The sequence below is a fragment of the Bufo bufo genome, chromosome 7 (genome assembly GCF_905171765.1).
Source record: "Bufo bufo chromosome 7, aBufBuf1.1, whole genome shotgun sequence".
Classification (NCBI taxonomy): domain Eukaryota; kingdom Metazoa; phylum Chordata; class Amphibia; order Anura; family Bufonidae; genus Bufo; species Bufo bufo.
The window spans coordinates 128,415,121-128,430,580 of NC_053395.1; the positions used below are offsets into that span (position 1 = coordinate 128,415,121).

General features: G+C 45.9%; 1 protein-coding gene across 1 annotated transcript in view; it reads right to left on the reverse strand.

The window, feature by feature from the left end:
* The window catches only part of CREB1 (cAMP responsive element binding protein 1), a 72,206-nt gene extending 58,919 nt beyond the window's left edge, over positions 1-13,287 (reverse strand). The window contains 1 exon segment of the mRNA XM_040440654.1: positions 13,133-13,287. The gene's annotated coding sequence lies outside the window, so the exon portion shown is untranslated.
* Between the last annotated feature and the right edge of the window lie 2,173 nt (positions 13,288-15,460).

The following is a 15,460-nucleotide window of genomic DNA, read 5'->3' on the forward strand; positions in this document are numbered from 1 at the left end:
TAAAGACTAATTCTTGCTGGTATAACTTATAATATGCAAGTACCGGTAGATGAAGATTTTTAGAATAACAACTTTTCATATTCGTTTGATTAGGTTGATTCTGAATTCATAGGTTTGTAGAAGTTAGGATTAAGGTATTTTTCTCAACTCTGTTCATGTTATAAAATTTTTGCTGTGAAGAAGAGGCATGTGATCTCTGCTGAGTCAAATTCAGTTTTGATAACTGCAAAAGTAAACCAAGCATCTGTGATAATATCTTGTAGGCAGAGAAACTGCCCAATAATCTTAGGCTACTTTCACACTTGTGGCTGTGTGATCCGGCGGGCAGTTGCGTCGTCGGAACTGCCCGCGGAATCCGCATGTGACTGAAAGCATTTGTGAAACGGATCCGGATCCGTCTTACAAATGCATTGCAAGAGCGGATCCGTCTCTCCGCTTGCATACGGATCAGTCTATCTTTTTTCACATTTTTACCGGTCTGCGCATGCGCAGGCCGGAAGGACTGATCCGGCATTCCGGTATTTTGAATGCCGGATACGGCACTGATACATTCCTATGGGAAATAATGCCGGATCTGGCATGTCTTCAGTTTTTTTTTCGCCGGAGATAAAACCGTAGCATGCTACGGTTTTATCTTTTGACTGATCAGTCAAAACGACTGAACTGAAGACATCCTGAATGGATTAGGCCTCTTTCACACTTGCGTTGTTGGGATCCGGCATGCACTTCCGTTGCCGGAGGTGCCTGCCGGATCCGGAAAAACGCAAGTGTACTGAAAGCATTTGAAGGACGGAACCGTCTTCCAAATGCTTTCAGTGTTACTATGGCACCCAGGACGCTATTAAAGTCCTGGTTGCCATAGTAGGAGCGGGGAGCGGGGGAGCGGTATACTTACACTCCGTGCGGCTCCCGGGGCGCTCCAGAATGACGTCAGAGCGCCCCATGCGCATGGATGACGTGATCACATGGATCACGTGATCCATGCGCTTGGGGCGCCCTGACGTCACTCTGGAGCGCCCGGGGAGCCGCACGGACGGTAAGTACACTGCTCCCCCGCTCCCCACTACACTTACCATGGCTGTCAGGACTTTAGCGTCCCGGCAGCCATGGTAACCACTCTGAAAAAGCTAAATGTCGGCTCCGGCAATGCGCCGAAACGACGTTTAGCTTAAGGCCGGATCCGGATCAATGCCTTCCAATGGGCATTAATTCCGGATCCGGCCTTGCGGCAAGTGTTCCGGATTTTTGGCCGGAGCAAAAAGCGCAGCATGCTGCGGTATTTTCTCCGGCCAACAAACGTTCCGTACCGGAACTGAAGACATCCTGATGCATCCTGAACGGATTACTCTCCATTCAGAATGCATTAGGATAATCCTGATCAGGATTCTTCCGGCATAGAGCCCCGACGACGGAACTCTATGCCGGAAGACAATAACGCAGGTGTGAAAGAGCCCTTACTCTCCATTCAGAATGCATGGGGATATGCCGGATCAGTTCTTTTCCAGTATAGAGCCCCTGTGACGGAACTCTATGCCGGAAAAGAAAAACCCAAGTGTGAAAGTACCCTTACAAAAACCTCTGGAAGAGCATGACATTGTGAATGGATTAATGGAATTTATTTACCAAAAAAATATACAGCCTTATTCTACATAATTAAAAAACTCATCTTTAATTCATGATGGAATAACCTTTGGACGGTAATATATTTTTCTCAAAAAGCATTTTATATATAAAAAAAATAATAATCTGATTTAAATATTTAAATAAAAAATGATTTGATTTTTATCCACCCTGGTTCCCCCCCTCCTTCCCCAAAAGAGAAGTCAATGGAAAAGGTCCTGTATGGGGAAAAGGTACAATAGAACATTCTGGGGGGAAAAAATGGCAAAAAACAAAAACAACTTGCTGACTTTCAGCAAGCATCTGGCAGCAGCGATTCTGACCAAAAGAAAAACCCATGATAAACACTGCACCATTTCTCCCTAAAATGGCGGTGTGTCAAATCACCCATAAAGGGGCTTTCCTACAAGCAACTTGTGGCACACACCATAAACACTAATTATTAGTGGATGAGCCAAGTGCACCCCAGCAAATCATTAGAACAGACCGTTCCTAGCCACAGGCACCAGTACAGCCTGCTCTCCATTATCAGAAATGGAAGTTAATCTCTCTATTAGTTGCACAACTGCAATCAGTTGGCAGGATGCACCTGCAAGGTCTCCTCTAGGCCCCTTTACACAGGCCGAATCTCAGCCAGATAATCTCGTCATGTATCATGATTGACACAGAAAGGGGAGGCAGAGGCAAACAGCAGTCTCACGATCACACTGACAGAAAAGTCAGACAGGTACACGGCAGTATCAATCATTCAGAACGCACCATCCCTCTCACACAACGCGCAATTCCCACAAGGGACACGCTCGTTTGAAAGAGCCCTAAGTTATGGTTTGCTGGCAGCAGATTGTGCCGTCTAAACCCGCTCTGCTGCCGACAAACAATTATTCTGTATGGGGAATTGGAAATGCAGAGGTCTCCTTCACTGCTTCCTTTCTGACAATCGCCGGCTGAATTGTCCGGTGTAAAGGGGCCTTATCGCTTGCAGCTGTGCATCCCATATGTGGAGGTACAGTAATATACTGGAACATTTATCTTCATAAACAGCCTACAAAAATTAGAACCAATTTATGCTGTAGAGTAACAATAATTGATTTTATTCAATATACATTACATGGATGGTACACCAATAATAAATAGCAGTGTATGGTATAACACAAGGATTATTAGGACTGATGCTATAACCGGGATGGCACCCATCCCAACGCAGGTTTCGATGTGCCTTCGTCCAGGGGTCTGTGCTATAACACAATACACACAATTTGCCTACAGTCAGTGCCAGAGACTCGTAGACCGTTTATAAGCGTGGCTTCACACAGGTTTCAGTGGTGATGTTAGTGGCTTTCTCGGAGGTAAGAACATCAGCTCTAGTTGTTAGCTGAAAGACTATGGGACATATAATACTTTTTTTCTACTGTGGCTCTTTGGTTCTCTGGCAGAGGTAGTGCTATAGTTTTCCAAAACAGTAATAATACTCCTCAGCATTTTCAGCCAAGGACATGAACGAAATACTGCAAGTTTATTTTCTGGCCATAACTTTTTTTATTTTTCTGTCCTATGTAGCCATATAAAAGAGATTGTTTTTGATGGGTAAATTGTATTTTTTAGTAACACCATTTTGGGGTAACTTAAGTTTTATTACCAATTTCGGGTGGTACTCACACCACAGCTCCAGTGCCGAAGGTTGCTGATCCCTGCACTAGACAGTATGGAGACGAACGATGGCATAGCCATCACTACTCCCCATGCTGCGGAGGAAATTGCTGCATGTAATAGAGTCGGTCTCCTCCGTTAGCTAGCAAGAGATTGCGCTCCCACACAACAGTCGCTCTCTGGGCACAGAACATTTTTCTAAAACCACTAAGGCTAGTTTCATAAATCTGTATTTCTATACATATTAGAAGTTCTCTGGTCCGGAGCACTGTATCAGCTCAGTGTTCTGTTCTGTCCCTTGGTCACAGACAGATAAACAGACTTTACAGAGGCTGCTCCAGATCACTGCGGGAGTCCAGCACTGAATAAAAAGGGGCTCCCGCTGTAACAGCTGGGATAACTCTGATCCCTGCTGCTTTCAAATTGGTCTTTATTAAAAATATGGAATCCTTTTTTCTGAACAGAGCTGAGATGCTCTAGTAGCAGCCTGTGGATTTTTTTTGTCTTTTCCGTCATCTGGGGAGCAGACAAGCTCCTTATCTCTGACATTATAAACACTCATTATAGCTCAATATTATTTTACTGATAAGAATGTGGCTTAAATAAGTGTTTATGACCTCTAAGGCCTCTTTCAGACGGGCGTTACAGGAACACCCACGATTTTTCCGCGCGAGTGCAAAAGATTGTAATGCGTTTTGCACTCGCGTGAGAAAAATCGCGCATGTTTGGTACCCAAACCCGAACTTCTTCACAGAAGTTCAGGCTTGGGATCGGGGTTGTGTAGATTGTATTATTTTCCCTTATAACATGGTTATAAAGGGAAAATAATAGCATTCTGAATACAGAATGCATAGTAAAATAGCGCTTGAGGGGTTAAAAAAATAATAATTTAACTCACCTTAGTCCACTTGATCGCGCAGCCCGGCATCTCCTTTGCTGAACAGGACCTGTGGTGACGTCACTTCGGTCATCACATGATCCATCACCATGGTAAAAGATCATGTGATGACCGGAGTGACGTCACCACAGGTCCTGTTCAGCAAAGGAGACAGAAGGAGATGCCGGGCAGCGCGAGCAGATGGATTAAGGTGAGTTAAATTATTAATTTAATTTTTTTTAACCCCTCCAGCCCTATTTTACTATGCATTCTGTATTATTTTCCCTTATAACCATGTTATAAGGGAAAATAATAATGATCTGGTCCCCATCCCGATCGTCTCCTAGAAACAGTGCGTGAAAATAGCACCGCATCCGCACTTGCTTGCGATTTTCACGCAACCACATTCACTTCTATGGGGCCTGCGTTGCGTGAAAAACGCTGAATATAGAGCATGCTGCGATTTTCACGCAACGCACAAGTGATGCGTGAAAATCACCGCTCATGTGAACAGCCCCATAGAAATGAATGGGTCGGTATTCAGTGTGGGTTCAACTCACGCATCGCATCCGCACGGAATACTCGCCCGTGTGAAAGGGGCCTTAGTAGTGAGGGTTATTAGATAACAGGCACAAAGTGAAAGTCACACAGAAAAACTGTTAACCCTTTGTGACAGAGTGGCTCAATATTTTTCAATAAAGGCTAATTGAAAATATGATTTTTAGCCAAAAATGGCAATTATAAACAAAAATTGCCCCCGAAGGTGTCCGTAGCTTTTAACTCCCTACATACTGCAGTCAATAGCAACCACAGCATCTAGTCAGTTAGGGAGCTCTTCCTGTCCCCAATGGCTCCCCATGAATGGAACTGCTGATGTGATAGGTATTTGGAACACAATGGGAGTCATTTAGGAGTTTTTTTTGCCAGTCTCTTATATCCCATGCTGCAGGATGCCCCTAATATGTGATGAGGCGCAGACCTCAACATAAATTACCGTATTTTTCACCCTATAAGACACACCTGACCATAAGATGAACCTAGGTTTTTAGAGGAAAATAAGAAAAAAAAAAGTGTTAACTAAAAGGTGTGTGTTAAAATTTATGGGGAATCTGCTGACATTTATTGGGGGCACTTTAATGGTACCTTTTTCACAGGAAAGCCTCTTTTGCATTGTAGATACTGCAGACTACAGCACTGACAAATTGTGGACTGGCCTTCTACTGTACAGGGTCGCACGTACAATGGACCAGTCACATGGGACGTAGAGGCAGAACAGGCAAGTATGAAAGGAAAGCCTGGTCCCGTCCATCATCTCCCTGCTTTAGCGCACTGTCCATATTCCAAACACATGGGCAGGAGCGCTGCCGGACGGGCTCTCCCCTGCACACAGAAGTTCCGGGCTCTTTCTTCCAGGTACCCTACATGTCAGGATCGATGACCGGTGCATCGCAGGCTTCTGTCCTTATGCAGTACAGCCTGCGATGTATCGGGCACATGCAATGTGGCGGCCATTTTCTTCTGCCTGTTTTCGTCCTATAAGACGCATTATCATTCCCCCCCCTACTCCACCAGTCTGTGTTCCTATTTACTCCAGCCTCTGAACGGAGTGGATTTCAATTGTCATTTACGTGGACGTGTAAATGTTAGTGAATATTCCTGGACTGATGGTAATGACCCCATCACTTCCCAGTGTTGAGGGTGACAAAACATGCAGCGTGCACCTACATTTAGGCACATGGTTGCTTAAAAAGTCACAAAATGGCCGGTGCAAATTATTTATGCCAGGAACTGGGGTAAGGAGTCATAATAAATGATCCCAATATTTATAATAAAATTCCCTCGCTCCCTATGGTGTCCACTATTCTAAGCAAAGCTGCATGTCCCACTACAGTATGCAGAAAGTACTGGTGTGCCATATTACAAGCTAGAGTGCTCCGTTTACCTGTGTGCAGCTTCCCAGTTATCCCTTTCTGCTCATGAATGTAATCATACATGCTAAGTAGACCGCACATGGTGATGCACAGGAGTCATCCTAACAGTTTATATCATGTATTGGTGGCTGTGTTCCAGCAGCCCATTTTCGCCACAAGTGGAGACTTTTTATTAATCACCCTTTATATTGTCTGCTAGTTTACACTCCATGTAATGCTGGCCTTGCATAGGTACTTCCTGACAGTAATCTCCCCTATGAACATGCGTGTTTACCATCATACAGAAGGGGATGGGAGGCTGCTAAAAACCACTATCAGCAGCACATGTCAGCAGAGCAAAAGGTTGAGTTTCAAAATCAAATATACTTCTATCAGACGATGGGCTGCCCCATACATATATTTGCCTGTCATTGAAATCTGCCACTAGTTGCCTAATGTTTATGGCCAATCAGGGATCTTTTCAGGCAGACCCCAAACTCACATGGCTGAACTTGCGGAGGGAAGCACACTTACCTGCTCCTCCTTGCTGAGTTCAGGCCCCTTCGCTCCTGGTCGCCGTATCAAAATTTGGTCTAAAACGGGTCATGTGGCCGCTGAGGTGCCAGTTATTGGCTGAAGGAGCCACATGACCCATGTCAAAGCAGATGGTGAGCAGTTGCGCAAAATAGCCATAAGCCAGCGGTGGGGAGCCGCCTCCATAGGTCCAGTTACATGGTTTGAGGTCTGCCTGAAAGGCCCCCAGGTGCGAATAGCCCTTTTAAAGGCTATGTACACCTTTGAAAGCAATTTTTGTTTATGATTTTACTCATTTTTGGCTAAAAATCTTATTTTCAATTGACCTTTATTAAAAATATTCAGCCAAAGGGTTAACTGTTTCTAGCTGTGTGACTGGTACTTTCACTTCGTGCAGGTCATCTAATAACCCTCTTCTCCAAACTACTAAGAGGTCATAAACACTTATTTAAGCCACAATCTTATCAGTAAGATAAGAACTGAGCTATAATGAGTGATTATAATGTCAGAGAGCAGAGATAAGGAGTCCGTCTGCTCCTGGTCTGACGGAAAAGGCAGAAAATCCAAAGGGCATGTCAGCTCTGTACAGAAAAAAAAAAAAAGGGCCATATTTTTAATAAAGACCAATGTAAAAAAAAAAAAAAAAAAAATGTTTAGCTCAAATTGAGAATAATGCAATAATAATGCCCCCAAAGGTGTACATAGCCTTCAAGGTTTGACTGACCATCTAATATGTATGGGTCAGGTCCAACATATATGCTTGGCCAGGCAGAGTGTGCATTGATATGGGAGGAGGAGAGCGTCGTTGGCCAAACAAGTGTTTGTCCGACAGGCATCTCTTGTACGGCCAGCTTTAGAAAGCTCTCTTCCGAGTTTGTACATCTGTCCTCTTGCGTTATAAAGAGAGGACAGCAAGCTTCAGGGGACTTAAGGTCCCTTTGGACAGGACAATTCAGCAGGCAATTGTCAGAAAGGAACTGCTCCGCCTTCTTGTCAGTGAAGGAGACTGCTGCTATAGCATACAGCAATCTCCTCCACAGTATGGGGAGGAGTGATCGCTAATGCCATTGCTTGTCCCCATACCAACTTATTTGCCAGCAGCAGAGCGCGTTTAGACAGCACAATATACTACTGGCAAACAAATACTTATGTGCCTGCACAAATGATTCAATTACCTGATGACTAAACATTTCGCTCATTCATCAGCGGCACCATTACACTGCCAGATAACCCATAATGAGCGTTGCTATGAACACTAGTTAGCATATATCTGGCTGTGTGTCGGCCCGTGTAAAGGGACCTTTACAACTTGATGAACGACACCAAAGGTCAGTCCTGTGCATACTGGAAGCCCTTTACGAGCGGGCCTACATTAGGGATTTCAGAAATCCTTTTCTGAATGACTTGCCAGCTAAGGTTGGTCTGTGAAGGTTGTCCTCTTGGGAAAAAAAAGGAATTTGTCGTGTTAGGCTCCATTCACACGTCCGCAAAATGTGTCCGCATCCTTTCCGCAATTTTGCGGAAAGGGTGCGGACCCATTCATTCTCTATGGGGACGGAATGTGCTGTCCGCATCCACATTTGCGGATCCGCACTTCCGCATCCGTGCTTCCGTTTCCGCAAAAAAATAGAACATGTCCTATTCTTGTCCGCAATTGCGGACAAGAACAGGCATATTCTATTATGTCGGCAATGTGCGGTCCGCAAAATGCGGAATGCACATTGCCGCTTTCCGTGTTTTGCGGATCCGTGTCTCCGTGTATCCGCAAAACACATTGCGGACGTGTGAATGAAGCCTTAAACAAAAAAGGTCTAGGGTTTTCATAGATGCAGACCTTATGTTCAGCATGACTGAAAAATACAACAGCAGATCTACTATTCACTGAATATTTGTCCTCAATCAGGTTGTCTGTGCCATAAAAAGGCTGCAGTAGTTGGTGGAAAAATGTCTAAACTGGACTTTTTAGCCGATTTACTACATGGTAGCCTGCTTTGTCTTTTCCTTTTATGACCTCTAAGAGATTATTATTGGTACGGCTACTTTCACACTTGCGCTGTTGGTTCCCGGTATTGAGATCCAGCAGAGGATAACAATGCCGGGAAAAAACCATTGCAATTAGTCCTCATGCATTCTGAATAGAAAGAGATCCGTTCAGGATGTATCAGGATGTCTTCCGTTTTGTGACCGCACACAATCGCTAGTGTCAGATCTGCCCGTCTGTGTATACCGTAAGGCCTTTCACACGGCGTGTCCGGATGCGTCCCGGTGCATCACGGCAAACCCGCGCAAGTAGGAACGCAATTGCAGTCAGTTTTGACCGCGCTTGCGTTCAGATGTTCAGTTTTTATCGCGCGGGTGCAATGTGTTTTGCACGCGCGTGATAAAAAACCGACTGTGGTACCCAGACCCGAACTTCTTTACAGAAGTTCAGGTTTGGGTTAGTTGTAGTGTAGATTGCTATTATTTTCCCTTATAACCATGTTATAAGGGAAAATAATACATTCTTAATACAGAATGCATAGTAAAATAGGGCTGGAGGGGGTAAAGAAAAAAAATATATATATTTAACTCACCTTAATCCACTTGTTCGCGCAGCCGGCATCTCTTCTGTCTTTAACTGTGAGCAATAGGACCTTTGATGACGTCACTGCGTCCATCACATGATCCATCACCATGGTGATGGATCATGTGATGAGCGTAGTGACATCAAAGGTCCTATTGCTCACAGTTAAAGGCAGAAGAGATGCCGACTGCGCGAACAAGTGGATTAAGGCGAGTTAAATTTTTATTTTTAACCCCTCCAGCGCTATTTTACTATGCATTCTGTATTCAGAATGCTATTATTTTCCCCTATAACCATGTTATAAGGGGAAATAATGATCAAGTCCCCGATCCGATCATCACCTAGCAACCGTGCGTGAAAATCACACTGCATCCGCTTGCGGATGCTTGTGATTTTCACGCAACCCCATTCATTTCTATGGGGCCTGCGTTAGGTGAAAAACGCACAAAGAGGAGCATGCTGCGATTTTCACGCAACGCACAAGTGATGCGTGAAAATCACTGCTTGTGTGCACAGCCCCATAGAAATGAATGGGTCAGGATTCAGTGCGGGTGCAATGCGTTCAACTCACGCATCGCATCCGCGCCGAATACTCGCCCGTGTGAAAGGGGCCTTAATGAAAAACTCCAATTTATACACAAGACGTTTTCCCTGCAGGGCACAGTAATACACATCGCGAGCTGGTAAGTCACAGGAATGTCCGGAACAGCCTCAACCTACAGAAATACCTTTCCCGCCTGACAGAAAGTAATACACAGATACAAAAAGAAAACCAAGACGGTTGCTTTGAACTTTATTGTAAAATTAAGTAAAAAAAACTAAAAAAAAAAAAAAAAAACAACAAATTAAGTGCTGGGTTAATAAACTAAACACAGGCGATTTGTGATAACCGCCTAAAAGACAAACTGTCTGTTGTCCGTAGCAACCAACGACAGAACAGCAGGATATGAACTAAAATGCTGTGCAGCGATAGGTCAGTTTTCATAAATCTCCCCAAGCAATGGACATCAGAACTTTTTCTATACACTGGCATCACCGCAATAGATTTTCTAAAATAATAAATTAAAGGGGTTATCCGGAAATGTGATATTGATGAACCATCCTCCGCTCCATGAGCGCTTAGACCTCATAGGCCAGTGACATCACCGTACATGCCACACGTGTCTCACGCCCTAGGGGCAGCTCAGTTGTGAATGGGCCTGAGCAGCAATATGGTGCTGTGCGGAGACTGGCTGATATAGGCCATCAATATCTAGTTCTTTCTCAGGACTGGATTTCAAACAGTTTTTGAATATTTGACTAAACGGCTTTCCCCAGAGCCCACAATGCATATGGGCAGAATGGTGGCTCAGTGGTTAGCACCAGGGTCCTATGTTCGAAGTTTGTATGTTCTTCCCCACACTCCAAAGATACTGATAGGGACCTTAGATTGTGAGGCCCACCGGGGACAGCGTGATGCTAATGTCTGTAAAGTGCTGAGGAATATAGTAGCGCTATATAAGTGCATAAAATAACTCTGAAACCCTACCCGCAGCTGCACCATTTTAAAGGGCAATGCAGGACTTTTTTTTGTCCAACAACAGATCTGACGGAAACTGCTCAAACGGATGTCAAAAGTGCGTAACTGTCTCAGGAGCCGTTTTTTGTATAGGATATTCTTTTCCTTCTGACGCATCAGAAGAACTGAAAAATAATGGTGCTGTGAGCCCGCGCTAAGGCTGCTGTCACACAGATCTCTCCTGGCGTTCTTTGCTGTACAAATGCCAGCTCCAGGTGTTAGGCTACTTTCACACCTGCGTTTGGTACAGATCCGTACCGATTATGCAAACGCTTGTATCCCTTCAGAACGGATCCGTTTGCATTATTCTTTCAAAAAAAAGTCTGAGTCAAAACGGAGAGTCAATGAGGGAAGGATCCGTTTCCTATTGTGTCAGTGAAAACAGATCCGTTCCCTTACACTAAGTCAGGACGGATCCGTTTGGCTCCGCAGCGTCAGGCGGACACCAAGAAGCTGCAAGCAGCGTTTCAGTGTCCGCATCCAGAGCGGAATGGAGGCAGAACGGAGGCAAACGGATCCTTATCCATTCAGAATGCACTGGGGCTGATCTGATCCGTTTTGGACCGCTAGTGAGAGCCCTGAAACAGATCTCACAAACTGAAACCAAAACGCCAGTGTGAAAGCAGCCTTAGCTCAAAGTCTATGGGAAATCTGAAGTGACAGACAATTCCCTAGTGTTTTTGGTCATTTGGGGGTGTTCTTTACCCTTCTTGATTTTATTTATTTTTTTAAACTACACATGCTGTAGCTTTTAGGGGGGTGGTGGGTGCATTTCCAGGCTCTCTGACAACACCTCTATAGGGGAAAAATGCCATGAAGAAAACAACGCTAGTGGTAAGATACTGGGGGACCTAGCAAACTGGCTTATTACCCTCAGCAACCAATCAGATTCCACCTATCATTTTCCAAAGGAGCTGTGAGATACGAACGCATTGATAAGCCACTACAGAGTGCCTCTGTGGGGTTTCGTGCCTCCACTCCGCAAACAACTAGTGCATGCAATCCTTTTTTGTGGCGCGGACAGGTCACGGACCCATTCAAGTTGGATGGGCCTAGATCCGTCTGCTGAATCCGCACTGATGTTGCCTGTGCATTGGGGACGGCAGATTGCGGCTGTGTACATGAGGCCTTACTGGAGCAAAAACTGCCGGAGCCAAATTCATGTGTAAGGACGCCAAGCAGTGGTAAAACACCAGCTCCAGATGTCAGGGACACAGGTCACAAACATTTTTTTGCTCCTGGTGTTTTTTTTTTTTATATATTTCTGGCTTCTTTTCAAAAACATACTGTTTTCAGATCACCTTGTCTATATGACAAGGAAAACACTAGGGGGGCACACTGCAAAAAATAAAAACAGAAAAAAAGAGACAAAGTGCTGGAAAAACACCAGAAAACAAAAAAAACACGTGTTTATTTTAAAGCATCGCAAAAAAAATAAAATACCAGTGCAAATGTATGCATGTACCCTAACCGCTATGTAGCCGACCAGCTACCCCTTCCAATCTCTACCGCCATCCAACAGATTGGACATGTCCAAATCCAACCACCTGATCCTCATCTTCTCAGAGAGCAGTGAAGTTATGACGCCATATAAATGGGGGGGTCCACATCTCCATTTCCCGTCCTTACGATTATCAGAAGAACAGAAAACAACGGATCCTGTCCATCAGTTACGGACATTTTGCAGCCGTTTTAGCCATTTCTGACATCCTGTACTTTTTTTCTCGTCTAAAACAAAGGATCGCAGACGGAAAAGGCTCAAACAGATACAAAATGCCCATAACTGCACCATGCTATGAGTGGGCAAGGAGCTGAACCCCTACAGAAAGCACCCCAAAGGCTTCCACTACATCACAGGAGGCGATCTGTCGCACAAGAATCGCACACAGACGCTGCAGCACAACACGTTTATTGATGGCCAGACTACAGGCGAGATCACATCCCTGAGGTCAGGAGAAATGCAGATTACCAGGGGCAGATTGCGGTGAATTCTGATTTTACATATAATAATAATGCAAAACCAGCAATGACCAAACCTGGCCCTGGCAAGGTGAGCCCAGGAGCTGACACTCACTCGCAGGCGGGAGAGCGGCAGCAGGAGAACTGGAAGGGTCTGGAGCCCTCCGGTGCCCCCCGTGTACACCCCCGGTCCAGGCCGCCGCCGGCCGCCATTATCCTTTGTTCCGCGGCTCCGGCCCCAGCCTTCCTCGCTCAGCGCGGGGCAGCGGCCGCACGCGCACGGATTTACACTAAACCATCGCGGGAGGAAAAAAAAAAAATAAGAGAACAAATGCCGGGAAAAGGCTCGGTAAAAAGCGGCGAGCCTGCGGGAGTGTGCCCTTATGTCTGGGAGGAGAGCCCGGTGCTGCGGCCTGCTCCACGTCTCTCCTCCAGCCTCTCCCTCTCCTCCTCCTTCCTCTTACCGGGTTACACTGCCTCTCCTCCGTCACTGCTTTCGTTCGCGGCTGGGATCTCGCTGGGCTTTTTTTATTCTCTTCCCCACCACGTAACACACCGCGTCAAACTACACCTCCGCCGCGTCACTGTGCTGTTCGCTCCTCTCTCTCCTTCCTCTGCTGCTGGGCGGTTTCTTCTCCTTTTTTTTTTTTTTTTTTTCTTTTTTTTTTTTCCCTCTCAGTCTATGTCGGGCGTGGCATTGTGCGGCGGGCTCTGCTTTGACAGGACGCCTGCCTTGCCACAGCAGCGTCGGCAGCCAATCAGCGGGAGGGGCGGGGCTTAGAGCGCCTATCCCGCATGCGCGCTGCTGCTTTGGAGCCGGAAGTAAACTGGGGTTCCCGCTTGTTGTGTGACAGGGAGTTGGTGGAGCTGGATGGTTCTCTTGTAGGGATAGCTTGTGTCTTGTGCGCGCGATTTCTATAAGTGCTGGTAGTCTGCCAAGTATCCGGCGTCCTTGTCACCTTCTGCGGCAGGCACCGACATATCCATGCTGCTGCTTCCTCTCCTCATAACGCACCACATCACGGTTGCAATTTTTCTTTTTTCTGTACAACTTATCCCAAAACCGACATTGTTTAGGACAAATTGAAAATCTATAATGAGTGATGACGATTATAAGTAAGGCTACTTTCACACTAGTGGTTTTCTTTTCCGGAACTGAGTTCCGTCAAAAGGGCTCAATGCCGGAAAAGAACTGATCAGTTTTCCCCCCATGCATTCTGAATGGAGGGCAATCCAATCAGGATGTCTTCAGTTCAGTCTTTTTGACTGATCAGGACAGAGATAAAACCGCAGCATGCTACGGTTTTATCTCCAGCCAAAAAAACTGAGCATTTGCCTGAATGCCGAATCTTTTTTTTTCCCCCATAGGAATGTATTAGTGCTGGATTAGTGCCAGATCCATTTAGCATTTTTCTGACTGATCAGGCATTATTAACCACCTCCGGACCGCCTAACGCAGGATTGCGTTCCGGAGGTGGCAGCGCTGCGCAGAGTCACGCATATACGCGTCATCTCGCGAGACGCGAGATTTCGCTCAAAGCCGGCCCGCGCATGCGCATCGCGGGCCGGCAAAATTAAAAGAAGTATTTCGTCACCAGCCTGCCAGCAACGATCATTGGCTGGCAGGCTGGCGATTTTCAAAAAATCCAATCCAAAGTCATATAACAGATCATATTAGTAAATATGATCTGTTATATGGCTTGTCTGCTCCTGTGCTGGTCCTTTTCGTCGGTTGGATCCAGCACAGGAGCAGACTGAACTGTGAGTAGCACCAACACTACACCTTAGCCCCAGATCACCCACCTGCACCCCAATTAACCCTTTGATCGCCCCTGTCAATCACTAGTGAAAGGAAAAAAAGTGATCAGTGTAAACTGTCACTTTTTTTTTTTCACTGGTATTGGCTGTTAGGTTTTAGGGATAGTTTAGGCCCCTTGGTTAGGTAGTTAGCGTCAGTTAGCGCCCACCCCACCGCACCACAATCACTTTTATTCGCTGTTTAGCGTATCGCTAATCAGCATTTGTACTTTTATAGTATCTGTAAGTGATCAAAACTGATCACGGTCAGATCTATAATAGTATTAGTGTCACTTTAGTTTGCCCTCCACCCAAAACGCAGTGTTTGCCCGATCAGGCCTGATCGGTCGCCCACACGTGCGTTCACCCACGCCCGCCCCACCGCAGTGACAAAAAATTATTATTTTTTGATCACTGCACATTCATTTTACACGCACTGCGGCGATAAAAAAATCAGTTTTGATATTTTTTATCAACCGCAGCAGCCTCCGGTACTTCGCTAGCCTCCCCTTTGTAAGACAGGTTTGCTTTTTTTCTTGGGTAGTCTCAGGGAATACCCCTAAATTTAGTAGTCCAAAATGTCAAACAGGGGGTATTCTTCTGAAGAGGCCTACAGGATTCTGACCCAGTCGGATGAGGAGTGGGAACCCTCATCTGACGAATCTAGCGGGTCAGAATATGAACCTGTGGAAAGCAGTGGCTCTCTGACCCAAAGTTCGGACGAGGAGGTGGAGGTCCCTGGCAGCACCAGGCGTACCCGGCCCCATGTCGCTAGACCACAGGTTACGCAGGATCCGCTTCAAGAGCAGCAGAGTGGGGCTGTCGCTGCCGGATCACGTGGTGAGGCATACACCAGCAGCGCAGCCCTTCCTGGACCTAGTACCAGCACTGCCGTACAACATGGTGAAGTAGCGAGCACCAGAAGGGCAGTTGAAGCTGGTACGGTGGCACGTGCAATAGTTACCCCGTCGCAGCCACCGCAAAGACAGGCCCCT